Below are 15,589 nucleotides of genomic sequence, written 5' to 3' on the forward strand. Positions count from 1 at the left end.
TGGACCCCCTTTCCTTTTTCCAAAATGAACCCCCCACCCCTCTATCCCCATTCCCTTGGGTGTCAGTAGAGTGGGGTGACAGATGGGATAGAGAGAGAGCTGTCCCATGAGACAACCTACCCAACAAAACACACACACACACACACACACACACACCAACCCCCCCAACCCCTCCACACACACAGACCTCATCTGTCACTCTTATGCTTTTGTTCACTATGGAAAAGTGTGCTCTGTGAACACAGAGTGACGCCTCTACCCCCCGTCTCATTCTGTGTGTGTGTGTGTGTGTGTGTGTGTGTGTGTGTGTGTGTGTGTGTGTGTGTGTGTGTGTGTGTGTGTGGTTGTGCATGTGTTGAAAGATATATGCAGAGTATATGTTTATTATCTACTGTTTATTATATGTCTGGTTTTACTTTTCCATTATTTCTCTATTTTATTTGTCTCTACATTGCTGGGAAGGGCCCATACAGTGCCTTTGGAAAGTATTCAGACCCCTTGACCTTTCCACATTTTATTCTAAAATGTATTAAAAAAAAATCTTTCTCATCAATCACACAACACGCCATAATAACGAAGTAAAACCAGGTTTTTAGGCATTTTAGCAAATGTATATAAAACAACACACACAATATGCCATAATAACAAAGCAAAAACAGGTTTTTAGGCATTTTAGCAAATGTATAAAAAAAGGGGAAATATCACATTTACATAAGTATTCAGACCCTTTACTCAATACTTTGTTGAAGCATCTTTTGCAGCGATCACAGACTCAAGTCTTCTTGGGTATGACGCAACAAGATAGACACACCTGTATTTGGGGAATTTCTCCCATTATGTTCTGCAGATCCTCTCAAGCTCTGTCAGGTTGGATGTGGAGCGTCGCTGCACAGCTATTTTCAGGTCTCTCCAGAGATGTCCGATTGTGTTCAAGTCCGGGCTCTGGCTGGGCCACTCAAGGACATTCAGAGACTTGTCCCGAAGCCACTCCTGCGTTGTCTTGGCTGTGTGCTTAGGGTTGTTGTCCCGTTGGAAGGTGTACGTTTGCCCCAGACTGAGGTCCTGAGCAGGTTTTCATCAAGGATCTCTCTGTACTTTGCTCCGTTCATCTTTTCCTCGGTCCTGACTTGTCTCCCAGTCCCTGCCTCTGAAAAACATCCCCACAGCATGATGCTGCCATCACCATGCTTCACCGTAGGGATGGTGCCAGGTTTCCTCCAGACATGACGCTTGGCATTCAGGTCAAAGAGTTCAATCTTGGTTTCATCAGACCAGAGAATGTTGTTTCTCATGGTCTGAGAGTCTTTAGGTGCCTTTTGGCAAACTCCAAGCGGGCTGTCATGTGCCTTTTACTGAGGAGTGGCTTCCATCTGGCCACTCTACCATAAAGGCCTGATTGGTGGAGTGCTGCAGAGATGGTTGTCTTTCTGGAAAGTTCTCCTATCTCCACAGAGGAACTCTGGAGCACTGTCAGAGTGAACATTGGGTTCTTGGTCACCTCCCTGACCAAGGTCCTTCTCCCTCGATTGCTCATTAGAATGATGGAGGCCACTGTGTTCTTGGGGAACTTCAATGCTGCAGAAATATTTTGGTACCCTTCCCCAGATCTGTGCCTTGACACAATCCTGTCTCGGAGCTCTACGAACAATTCCTTCGACCTCATGGCTTGGTTTTTGCTCTGACATGCACTGTCAACTGTGGGATCTTACTGTATATAGACAGGTGTGTGCCTTTCCAAATCATGTCCAACCAATTGAATTTACCACAAGTGGACTCCAATCAGGTGGTGGAAACATCTCAAGGATGATCAGTGGAACAGGATGCATCTGAGTTCAATTTCGAGTCTCATAGCAAAAGGTCTGAATACTTTAAATTTTTTATACATTTGCTAAAATTCTAAAAACCTGTTGTCATTTTGTAATTATAGGGTATTGTGTGAAGATTGATGAGGAACATGTTTTACTTTAATATATTTCTGAATACGGCTGTAATGTAACAAATGTGGAAAAATTCAACGGGTCTGAATACTTTCCGAAGGCACAGCAAGTAAGCATTTCACTGTTAGTCTACACCTGTTGTTTACGAAGCATGTGACGAATACAATTAGATTTGATTGATTTGATTTAAAGTGTGGGGTGAACGATTCTCAGATGAAGCCAGATGTACTCAATCATCATTTTCAGAACTGTATGTTGTTAGTGTACACACGATGCCGTATGGTACCTCATTATGATGCTTGGCTACTGTGTGGAGGAGAGGACCCAGATGTGCAGGTTTTATGTCTGGCCACCTCAGAAATGACATCTAACCTAAAATCTCACGGGAAGATATAATTATAGGTTGCCAAAGTTTATTTAAATTATGGACACTAAATTTCCTTTTTATGGCAAACATTCCAACATGTCATTGTAGCTTAAGTAGAAAATGGCTGTTGTGAATAGGCCTACAATCAATAGATACAAATATACACTGAACAAACATATAAACATAGCATGTAAAGTGTTGGTCCCATGTTTCATGAGCTGAAAGAAATTAGCCAAGACATTTTCCATATGCACAAAAACCGTATTTCTCTCAAATGTTGTGCACAAAGTTGTTTACATCCCTGTTAGTGAGCATTGTACCAAGATAATCCATCCATCTGACAGGTGTGGCATATCAAGAAGATGATTAAACAGCATGATCAATACACAGGTGCACCTTGTGTTGGGGACAATAAAAGGCAGTTATGTCACACAACACAATGCCACAGATGTCTCAAGTTTTGAGGGATTCGTGCAATTGGAATGCTGACTTCAGGAATGTCCACCAGAGCTGTTGCCAGATAATTTCTCTACAATAAGCCTCCAACGTTGTTTTAGAGAATTTGGCAATAGGTCCAACTGGCCTCACAACCACAGACCCTGTGTGGGCAAGGGGTTGACTGATGTCAACGTTGTGAACAAAGTGCCCCATGGTGGCGGTGGGGTTATGGTATGGGCAGGCATAAGCTACGGATAACGAACACAATTGCATTTTATCGATGGCAATTTGAATACACAGAGATAGCTTGACAAAATCCTGAGGCTCATTGTCGTACCATTCATCCGCCGCCATCACCTCATGTTTCAGCATGATAATGCATGGCCCTGTGTCGCAAGGATTTGTACACAATTCCTGGAAGCTGAAAATGTCCCATTATTCTATGGCCTGCATACTCACCAGACATATCATCAATTGAGCATGTTTGGGATGCTCTGGATCGACGTGTACGACAGCTTGATCCTGTTCCCGCCAATATCCAGAAACTTCGCACAGCCATTGAAGAGGAGTGGGACAACATTCCACAGGCCACAATCAACAGCCTGATCAACTATATGCGAAGTAGATGTTTCGTGAGGCAAATGGTGGTCACACCAGATACTGACTGGTTTTCTGATCCACACCCCTAACTTTTTTTAAAGGTACCTGTGACCAACAGATGCATATCTGTATTCCCAGTCATGCAAAATCCATAGATTAGGGCCTAATGAATTTATTTCAATTGACTGATTCCCTTATATGAACTGTATCTCAGAAAAATCTTTGAAATTGTTGCATGTTGCGTTTATATTTTTGTTCAGTATATTATATTGTTAGAGGATTTCATCACTTTATTTAGATTTTGAGCCACTTCAAGTGTCAATGTAGACTGGCCTACAGGACAGACTTTGCATTTGTGATTTTAGATAATTTTTTTTACTTCTAATATTGACAAAAGCAGAGTAGAATCAGTGAAGATCTAATCTGGCCTAACTGCGCATATTGGCTGTTTTTGCAGAGTGGAGGTCTGAGGAGGTGAGAAGGCCCTGTACCAGTGATTAATTACACCCACGCCGGGTGACAGCAGTGGGATCTCTCAACGTGGTGCCTACAACCGACACAGACGGAAACCCACCCTGGCTAATTGACCCGGCTTCTGTTAGGCCATCCATCACCAGTGGCCCAAGTGCCCCCCTAAGAAACACATTATTCAGGGGTAAGTTAGTTAACCAACTACCGCTCCACCTTTCATTAATGGTATTAGCTTCACGGACGTGCCTGGTTAGAAAGATTTGTGTAGGGGGTTGTTTTCCTAAACAAAATAACTTTTGTGCGCCTAAATAAGTGCCAAAATTTGAATGCACTGATATTATAAGTATCCCTTTTTGTAAAGCGCTCAACAAGTTTTCATTTTGTAGTTCTATAGGCCTTACAGGCCTAATATGCACATGTGGCTGCTTGAGTAGGCCAAGGCCTAATATGGATGTGTGGCTGCTTGAGTAGGCCAAGGCCTAATATGGATGTGTGGCTGCTTGAGTAGGCCAAGGCCTAATATGGATGTGTGGCTGCTTGAGTAGGCCAAGGCCTAATATGGATGTGTGGAGGCTTGAGTAGGCCAAGGCCTAATATGGATGTGTGGAACAAAGACCATTAGGCCTACCTTCATTATTAGCCATGATCTCTCTTGGAATTCCTCAACTTGTCTGAATGGAGTGTTCTTCAGAGAAGTACACATGGCTGTGTGTTACAAAGCCTCCCGCCGATGTACAACACCCTCTCACTTGCTCTCACATTTCCATTGGAGCGCAAGTGTCATACTTTGGCTTGAAGCATGTGTTATTCAAAACACAGCCGTGTGCAACTGTGCTAAAACTGCATACAGTAAGTGTTCCTTTTGTATTTGCAAGATTTTTTCTTGCTGATATGAAAGTTAAGTTCCAAAGGTTTTCAAAACCGTATCGCAAGCGAGAGGTATCAACGTTTAGACAGAGCAGAGCTTCAGGCCATTTCCTTCACATGGTATATATGTTTGTGAATACATTTACATTTGATATTTTAGTCATTTAGCAGAAGCTCTTATACAGAGCGACTTACAGTAGCAGCGCATACATTTTCATATATATATTCTTTCATACTGAATAGGCACTAATGCGCTAGTGTTTACCATCTAGGAATGGGCAAATGATGTGGTATGCTAGAGATTTGGTTCAGTTTTCTCTGAAAATTGCATCCAAAAACAAGGAGGGACCAGATCTGAAGGGGTCATAATTTAACACAACAGGATCCTTTTGATCTGAATTAAGGGTTCTATTCAGTCTGTATCGCTAAAGCGTTATAGATTGAGTGATAGAAATGTAAAGGTAATTTCCGATTGAGCCGATAAGACATACAGCGTTTACCGTGAATGCAGTCTTCGCTAACATGACAACATTGCCTTTAAATTTCAATCACGCTTTAACGCTGAATCTCCGTGATAAGGATTGAATAGAGCCCTAAATGTTTTTAAAAACTGGGCCCTGGGTTAAATAGACAAATGGGGGTTTAGGTGAATCCCAGTGGTGAAAACCTTTGCAGGCCTGTAGGTTACATGTATTTATAACCTTATATTAGGAAGCCTCATGAAACTCTATTTAATTTCCCAATCAACATAAGATACTAAAGAGGTCTTACTGTGTTACAGTTAGGGCCTCAGGTCATAGCTTGGTTGCTTTGTACTTCTCAGTCTTTTGGTTAATTGGAGTCATTCCCTCTCTGTCCTTAGTACACAGTAGGGTACATTAAGCTACAGGAGGCTAGAGTAGGGTAGAGTAGGCTATAGTAGAGTAGAGAGTAGGGTAGAGTAGGGTTGAGTAGAGTCCAGTAGGCTACAGTAGGGTACAGTAGGTTACGGTATGTACAGTAGGGTAGAGTAGGGTACAGCAGGCTACAGTAGAGTAGTGTAGACTACAGTAGGGTATATTAGGGTACAATAGGGTACAGTAGTGTACAGTAGGGTCCAGTAGGCTACAGTTTGCTACAGTAGGGTACAGTAGGTTACAGTATGTACAGTAGGGTAGAGTAGGGTACAGCAGGCTACAGTAGAGTAGTGTAGGGTAGAGTAGTGTACAGTAGTGTCCAGTAGGCTACAGTTGGCTACAGTAGGGTCCAGTAGGGTCCAGTCGGCTACAGTAGGGTGGAGTAGGGTACAGTAGTGTCCATTAGGGTACAGAAGGGTAGAGTAGCGTCCAGTAGACTACAGCAGGCTACAGTAGACTATAGTAGGGTACAGTAGGGTACAGTAGGCTACAGTAGGGAAGAGTAGAGTGCAGTAGGCTGCAGTAGGCTACTGTAGGGTTCAGTAGATTACGGTATGTACAGTAGGGTAGAGTAGGGTACAGCAGGCTACAGTAGTGTAAAGTAGGGAAAGGAGGGTCCAGTAGGGTCCAGTAGACTACAGTAGAGTAGAGTAGGGAACAGTAGGCTACAGTAAGCTACAGTAGGGTCCAGTAGGGTGGAGTAGGGAACAGTAGGGTGGAGTAGGGTATAGTAGGGTCCAGTAGGGTGGAGTAGGGTGGAGTAGGGTATAGTAGGGTCCAGTAGGGTGGAGTAGGGTGGAGTAGGGTGGAGTAAGGTCCAGTAAAGTAGACTACAGTAGGGTCCAGTAGAGTAGAGTAGGGTCTGTAGGCTACACTAGGGTAAAGTAGGGTAGAGTAGCATCCAGTAGGGTAAAGTAGGTTCCAGTAGGCTAGAATAGTGTGCAGTAGGTACAGTTGGTTGGAGTAAGGTACAGTAGAGTACAGTAGCTGCAGTAGGGTCCAGTAGGGTCAGGTGGGCTACAGTAGGGTACAGTAAGGTAGAGTAGGGTCTAGTAGGCTACAGCAGAGTTTAGTAGGTAAGAGTAGGGTCTAGTAGGCTACAGTTGGGTAGGGTAGAGTAGGGTAGAGTAGGCTACAGTAGACTACAATAGGCAACAGTGGGGTCCAGCGGTCTACAGTAGGGCAGAGTAGGGTACCGTAGGGTAGAATAGGGTCCAGTAGGGTGCAGTAGGGTACAGTAGGGTTCAGTAGGGTTCAGTAGGGTCCGGTAGGATCCAGTAGGGTACAGTAGGGTGCAGTAGGCTGCAGTGGGCTACAGTAGGCTACTGTAGGGTGGAGTAGGGTACAGTAGGGTCCAGTAGGGTAGGCTACAGTAGACTACAGTAGACTACAGTAGGGTCCAGTAGGGTGCAGTAGGGTGCAGTAGGGTGCAGTAGACAACAGTAGAGTACAGTAGGGTCCAGTAGGGTGCAGTAGACAACAGTAGGGTACAGTAGGGTGCAGTAGAGTATAGTAGGATACTATGGGGTTCAGTACGGTACAGTAGGCTACAGTAGGCTACTGTAGGGTCCAGTAGGGTTGAGTAGGCTACTGTTGGGTGGAGTAGGGTCCAGTAGGGTACAGTAGGCTACAGTAGGGTAGAGTAGGGTCTAGTAGGCTACAGTAGGGTAGAGTAGGGTAGAGTAGACTACAGTACCTACAGTAGGGTCCAGTAAGCTACAGTAGGCTACAGTAGGATCCAGCGGTCTACAGTAGGGTAGAGTAGGGTACCGTAGGGTAGAATAGGGTCCAGTAGGCTACAGTTGGTTACGGTTGGCTACAGTAGTGTAGAGTAGGATAGAGTATGGTCCAGTAGGCTACAGTTGATTTCAGTTGGCTTGATGATCACAGCAGTGCAGTATGGTGTGTGTCTGGGTGAGGACAGCAGATAGACAGGAAGTGATGGAAGGGCCTACGTCCTGTATCCTTCACACCTGGTCTGGTCAGGGCCCACATGTGGTTTCGCTTTCCTCCTCAGGAAACGGAGGAACAGTCAGCGAGAATAAGGGAGAGGAGGGGTGAGACATATATTAGAGAGGGAGAGCGGTGGGGAGAGACTGTGAGCAGGATAAATGATTTCTCATCCCCAATGGGTAACTCAGTCATACTAGAAACTCTCCCAAAATAACCGCCACTTTCTCTCCCACCGAGAAAGCTGGCTCAGTGTTTACAGAGGTACACAGCTTGAGCAGTTAGAGTTGATACAGACAAGCCTACTATGGACAGCCGTCTGTAGCACAGGAGGTTGGTTGCACCTTATTTGGAGAGGGTGGGCTCGTGGTAATGGCTGGTGTGGAATAACTAAATGGTATCAAATATATACAGTTTCCAGGTGTTTGATGCCATTCCATTCGCTCCGTTCCAGCCATTATTATGAGCCGTCCTCCCCTCAGCAGCCTCCACTGGTCTCTAGTGAGATGAGGGTGTAATGGCCTGCACAGTAGAAAAAGTTAGACAGTGGCGCTACGGTTGCTGCCTGTAGTTTTGGACTGTGCAAAGAAGCTCTAGAATGCCACCTTCTGGTAAAATAAAATACTGTCTTTATTTTAACTCTTATTGGTCTCTAGTCAAAGATAAAGTAAAGAGTTGGTCAGTGTCCATCTGTACTTGTGTGCGTGGGCATGTGCTTGTCTGTGTATGTGTTTAGGCCTGTCCCACCTCACCTCAGCTCCACAGTGAGTTCATCTCTGTGGGGTAACAACATTGTGACAACAGGCACAAACAACCAGTGCATCTCCATTTCACCCAGTGCACCACTGAATAAAAACATGCATAAATATACAACAAGATATCTAATCTAATAAATCCATTAATTAACAGAGCTGCTGGTATTTCTTCTTTTGCATTAATTACATAGTCATTACCATATCAATTAGGGAAATCAGAGATCATGTAATTAAGGTTTAACCAGGAGCACCTGCTACTTCAGTGTTGTGTGTGTGTGTGTGTGTGTGTGTGTGTGTGTGTGTGTGTGTGTGTGTGTGTGTGTGTGTGTGTGTGTGTGTGCCAGTCCTAATCTCATCTGGGGTCTTTGACAGGACTCTCCCTCATCAATCTGATCTGTCGGAATGAAACGTTTTTGTTGTTTTCTTTCAGGGGGGGTGTAAGGGGCTGAGTAGGAAATGTTGTCATGGCGATTCAATTAATTGGCCAGGACGCCTATTTATAAAGGAGAGTGACAGGTGGAGAGAGGCTGGCTGTCCCATCTTAAGGAATAGATTGGGCTAGAGTGAGAACACGGGCGTCAGACGGTATTTTGTGTTTGTGTTATTAATAGTGTTATGAAGGCTCAGATAACACAAGGCAAAAAAATACTCTCTCTTACTGATCACAGGTTATTTCCTGTTGAGGGCTTGCTTGACACTTTGTCCCTGCTTACAAATATCTGGGCATCTGTTAGATGAAAAGCTGTCTTTTAAAAAGTATATTGATGAGTTAGTTAAGATGCTGAATAAAAATGGGTTTCTTTTATAGAAATAGGTCCTGCCTCTCCCTAAATAGTAGAAAGCAGATTATTCAGTCGATGTTCATATCGGTCCTAGACTATGACGACATCATCTATATGAACGTAGCTGCTACTTCATTAAAGCAGTTAGATGCAGTTTATCATAGCTCACTGCACTTTATTGCGGACATCAATTTTAGTACTCATCACTGAATTCTCTACCAGAAAGTTGATTGGCCCTTTTTAATGTCACGTAGGTTGATGCTATGTTTTCATGTATAAAGCCCTTTTACAAAAAGTCCCACTGTCTTTACTAAACTTTAGACATACAAGTTACCACACCCGATCTCAGGGATGGCTAACTCTGGAAATTCCTTTGGTCTCTGCTGAGTTAGGTAAATCAGCTTTTGGTTTTCTTCAACCTTATTTGTGGAACAATCTTCAAAATGTACTTAAATTTGATGTTTTAGTGCCTCTAGGGCAATTCAGAAAGCTGATTGAGGACCTTATTACTGATGAATGTGTTTGTTTTTTATTATATAGATATATTAACGCAACATGTAGTGTTGGTCCCAGAAATGTTCCATACCCACAAAAAGCTTATTTCTCAAAAATGTTGTGCACAAATTTGTTTACATCCCTGTTAGTGAGCATTTCTCCTTTGCCAAGATAAAGAATCCACCTGACAGGTGGGGCATATCAAGAAGCTGATTAAACAGCATGATCATTACACATGTGTACCTGAGATCAGCCATCCAGACAGCGGATGAAACTGGGTTTGCACAACCCAAGAATTACTGCACAAACTGTCAGAAACCGTCTCAGGGAAGCTCATCTGCGTGCTCGTCGTCCTCACCAGGGTCTTAAATTGACTGCAGTTTGGCGTTGTTACTGACTTCAGTGGGCAAATGCTCACTTTTGATAGTCACTGGCATGCTGGAGAAGTGTGCTCTTTATGGATGAATGAATAATGGCGACCAAGGAGATGGCTGCCGTTTTACGATCCCGAAACCAATTGTGCTATTGTGTTTGTTTTTTTGCGTTATTTGTAACTTATTTTGTACATAATGTTTCTGCCACCGTGTCTTATGACCGAAAAGAGCTTCTTGAAATCAGGGCAGCGATTACTCACCCCATACTGGAGGAATTCCTGTTCTTCAACGAGTCGGACGGGAAGGATTTACTTCGGCACCCGACAGGGCCCTCATCCTCGTCCTTCGTAGGAGGAAAAGACAGAGATATCGTGGACGACAGTCCGGGTGCCTTGTAAGGATCCGTCGCCGAGAAGGTAATCTACCTTTACCATCGATCCTATTAGCCAACGTACAATCAATCGATAATAAAATAGACGAGCTACGAGTACGTATATCCTACCAACGGGACATTAGAAACTGTAATATCTTATGTTTCACCAAGTCGTGGATGAACGGCGACATGATTAACATACAGCTCACGGGTTTTAAGCTTATTCGGCAGGATAGAACAGCGGCCTCTGGTAAGACAAGGGGCGGCGGCCTATGTACATTTGTAAACAACAGCTGGTGCACAAAATTTAAGGAAGTCTCAAGGTGTTGCTTGCCCGAGGTAGAGTATCTCATGATAAACTGTAGACCACACTATTTACCAAGAGAGTTTACATCTATATTTTTCGTAGCGGTATACATACCACCGCAGACCAATACTGGCACTAAGACCGCATTCAATAAGCTGTATTCGGCCATAAGCAAACAGGAAAATGCTCATCCAAAGGCGGTGCTGCTAGTGGCCGGGAACTTTAATGCAGGGAAACTCAAATCCGTTTTACCTCATCTCTACCTGCATGTTAAATGTGCAACCAGAGGGAAAGAAACTCTAGACCACCTTTACTCCACACACATAGACATAAATCTAAGGAGCGGGAATCTTACCCGGTAGCTTATAAGAAATCCTGCTATACCCTCCGATGAACCATCAAACAGGCAAAGCGTCAATACAGTACTAAGATTGAATCGTACTACACTGGCTTCGATGCTTGTCGAATGTGGCAGGGCTTGCATACTACTACAGACTACAATGGGAAGCACAGCCGCAAGCTGCCCATTGACACAAACCTACCAGACGAGATAAATTACTTCTATGCTCGCTTTGAGAAAAGTAACACTGAAACATGCATGAGAGCACCAGCTGTTCCGGACAACTGTGTGATCACGCTCTCCGCAGCCGATGTGAGTAAGACCTTTAAACAGGTCAACATTCACAAGGCCACAGGGCCAGATGGATTACCAGGACGTGTACTCCGAGCATGCGCTGACCAAATTGGCAAGTGTCTTTACTGACATTTTCAACCAGACCCTGACTGAGTCTGTAATACCAACATCTTTCAAGGAGACCATAATAGTCCCTGTGACCAAGAACACTAAGGTAACCTGCTTAAATGACTACCAACCCGTAGCACTCACGTCTGTAGCCATGAAGTGCTTTAAAAGGCTAGTTATGGCTCACATCAACACCATTATCCCAGAAACCCTAGACCCCCTCCAATTTGCATACCGCCCCAACAGATCCACAGATAATGCAACCTCTATTGCACTCAACACTGCCCTTTCCCACCTGGACAAAAGGAGTGAGAATGCTATGTGAGAATGCTATTCATTGACCACAGCTCAGCGTTCAACGCCATAGTGTCCTCAAAGCTCATCACTAAGGTAAGGACCCTGGGACTAAACACCTCCCTCCCTAAAATTTGTCAAAGACTCCAGCCACCCTAGTCATAGACTGTTCTCTCTGCTACCATACGGCAAGCGGCACCGTAGCGCTAATTTTAGGTCCAAAAGGCTTCTCATCAGCTTCTACCCCAAGCCATAAGACTCCTGAACAGCTAATCATAGGGCTACCCAGACCCCTGTTTTACGCTGCTGCTACTCTCTGTTCATAATCTATGCATAGTCACTTTGTATCTACCCACATGTACAGTTGAAGTCGGAAGTTTACATACACCTTAGCCAAATACATTTAAACTCAGTTGTTCACAATTCCTGACATTTAATCCAAGTAAAATGTTCCTGTCTTAGGTCAGTTAGGATCACCACTTTATTTTAATAATGTGAAATGTCAGAATAATAGTAGAGAGAATGATTTATTCCAGCTTTTATTTCTTTCATCACATTGCCAGTGGGTCAGAAGTTTACATACACTCAATTAATATTTGGTAGCATTGCCTATACATTGTTTAACTTGGGTCAAACGTTTTGGGTAGCCTTCCACAAGCTTCCCACAATAAGTTGGGTGAATTTTGGCCCATTCCTCCTGACAGAGCTGGTGTAACTGAGTCAGGTTTGTAGGCCTCCTTGCTCGCACATGCTTTTTCAGTTCTGCCCACAAATTTTCTATGGGTTTGACGTCAGGGCTTTGTGATGGCCACTCCAATACCTTGACTTTGTTGTACTTAAGCCATTTTGCCACAACTTTGGAAGTATGCTTGGGGTCATTGTACATTTGGAAGACCCATTTGCGACCAAGCTTTAACTTCCTGACTGATGTCTTGAGATGTTGCTTCAATATATCCACATCATTTTCATTCCTCATGACGCCATCTATTTTGTGAAGTGCACCAGTCCCTCCTGCAGCAAAGCACCCCCACAACATGATGCTGCCACCTCCGTGCTTCACGGTTGGGATGGTGTTCATCGGCTTGCAAGCCTCCCCCTTTTTCCTCCAAACATAACGATGGTCATTATGGCCAAACAGTTCTATTTTTGTTTCATCAGACCAGAGGACATTTCTCCAAAATGTACGATCTTTGTCCCCATGTGCAGTTGCAAACTGTAGTCTGGCTTTTTTTATGGCGGTTTTGAAGCTGTGGCTTCTTCCTTGCTGAGCGGCCTTTCAGGTTATGTCGATATAGGACTTGTTTTACTGTGGATATAGATACTTTTGTACTTGTTTCCTCCAGCATCTTCACAAGGTCCTTTGATTGATTTGCACTTTCGCACCAAAGTATGTTCATCTCTAGGAGACAGAATGCGTCTCCTTCCTGAGCGGTATGACGGCTGCGTGGTCCCATGGTGTTTTTACTTGCATGCTATTATTTGTACAGATGAACGTGGTACCTTCAAGCATTTGGAAATTGCTCCCAAGGATGAACCAGACTTGTGGAGGTCTACAATTTTTTTCTGAGGTCTTGGCTGATTTCTTTTGATTTTCCCATGATGTCAAGCAAAGACATTTACATTACATTTAAGTCATTTAGCAGACGCTCTTATCCAGAGCGACTTACAAAATGGTGCATTCACCTTATGATATCCAGTGGAACAACCACTTTACAATAGTGCATCTAAATCTTTTAAGGGGGGGGGGTTAGAAGGATTACTTTATCCTATCCTAGGTATTCCTTAAAGAGGTGGGGTTTCAGGTGTCTCCGGAAGGTGGTGATTGACTCCGCTGTCCTGGCGTCGTGAGGGAGCTTGTTCCACCATTGGGGTGCCAGAGCAGCGAACAGTTTTGACTGGGCTGAGCGGGAACTGTGCTTCCTCAGAGGTAGGGGGGCCAGCAGGCCAGTGGTGGATGAACGCAGTGCCCTTGTTTGGGTGTAGGGCCTGATCAGAGCCTGAAGGTATGGAGGTGCCGTTCCCTTCACAGCTCCGTAGGCAATCACCATGGTCTTGTAGCGGATGCGAGCTTCAACTGGAAGCCAGTGGAGAGAGCAGAGGAGCGGGGTGACGTGAGAGAACTTGGGAAGGTTGAACACCAGACGGGCTGCGGCGTTCTGGATGAGTTGTAGGGGTTTAATGGCACAGGCAGGGAGCCCAGCCAACAGCGAGTTGCAGTAATCCAGACGGGAGATGACAAGTGCCTGGATTAGGACCTGCGCCGCTTCCTGTGTGAGGCAGGGTCGTACTCTGCGAATGTTGTAGAGCATGAACCTACAGGATCGGGTCACCGCCTTGATGTTAGTGGAGAACGACAGGGTGTTGTCCAGGATCACGCCAAGGTTCTTAGCACTCTGGGAGGAGGACACAAGGGAGTTGTCAACCGTGATGGCGAGATCATGGAACGGGCAGTCCTTCCCCGGGAGGAAGAGCAGCTCCGTCTTGCCGAGGTTCAGCTTGAGCTGGTGATCCGTCATCCACACTGATATGTCTGACAGACATGCAGAGATGCGATTCGCCGCCTGGTTATCAGAAGGGGGAAAGGAGAAGATTAATTGTGTGTCGTCTGCATAGCAATGATAGGAGAGACCATGTGAGGATATGACAGAGCCAAGTGACTTGGTGTATAGCGAGAATAGGAGAGGGCCTAGAACAGAGCCCTGGGGGACACCAGTGGTGAGAGCGCATGGTGCGGAGACAGATTCTCGCCACGCCACCTGGTAGGAGCGACCTGTCAGGTAGGACGCAATCCAAGCGTGGGCCGCGCCGGAGATGCCCAACTCGGAGAGGGTGGAGAGGAGGATCTGATGGTTCACAGTATCAAAGGCAGCAGATAGGTCTAGAAGGATGAGAGCAGAGGAGAGAGAGTTAGCTTTAGCAGTGCGGAGAGCCTCCGTGACACAGAGAAGAGCAGTCTCAGTTGAATGCCCAGTCTTGAAACCTGACTGATTAGGATCAAGAAGGTCATTCTGAGAGAGATAGCAGGAGAGCTGGCCAAGGACGGCACGTTCAAGAGTTTTGGAGAGAAAAGAAAGAAGGGAGAGACGCACTGAGTTTGAAGGTAGGCCTTGAAATACATCCACAGGTACACCTCCAATTGACTCAAGTGATGTCAATCAGCATATCAGAAGCTTCTAATGCCATGACATAATTTTCTGGAATTTTCCAAGCTGTTTAAAGGCACAGTCAACTTAGTGTATGTAAACTTCTGACCCACTGGAATTGTGATACAGTGAATTATAAGTGAAATAATCTGTCTGTAAACAATTGTTGGAAATATTACTTCTGTCATTGTCACGTCCTGACCAGTAGAGGGTGTAGTTGGGTCAGGACGTGGCAGAAGGGAGTAAGTGTTTTATTGTTTCATTTAATTTTGGCCGTGTGACTTCCAATCAAGCACAGCTGTAGAGGGTTGTGGTTGATTGGGAGTCACACATAAGTTGCCTACGTTTCCGTTGTGTGGTGTGGGTAATTGTGCTTGTCACTGTTGTTGCACCTGACAGGACTGTGTTGGCTGTCAGTTTTGTTGTTTTTGTTAATTGCATAGTGTTCGTAACATTAAAAATGACGAACCCTAACTCCGCCGCATTTTGGTCCACTTCTTCCGTAGACAGCCGTTACAGAATTACCCACCAAACCAGGACCAAGCGGCGGAAGAGGAAGGAGCAGCAGGACTACTGCGTTATGGACAAATGGACATGGGAACAGATCCTGGACGGAGAGGGACCATGGACTCAGGCTGGGGATTATCGCCTCCCGCAGTGGGAGATTGAAGCGGCGAGAGCGGAGAGGCGATACTACGAGGAGAGAGAGCGCAACGAGCGCGAGAGGCAGCCCCAATATTTTTTTTGGGGGGGGCACACGGGACAGTCGGTGGAGCTGAGGTCGGAACCAGAGCCAGT

The sequence above is a fragment of the Salmo salar genome, chromosome ssa20, assembly GCF_905237065.1.
Source record: "Salmo salar chromosome ssa20, Ssal_v3.1, whole genome shotgun sequence".
Lineage (NCBI taxonomy): Eukaryota > Metazoa > Chordata > Actinopteri > Salmoniformes > Salmonidae > Salmo > Salmo salar.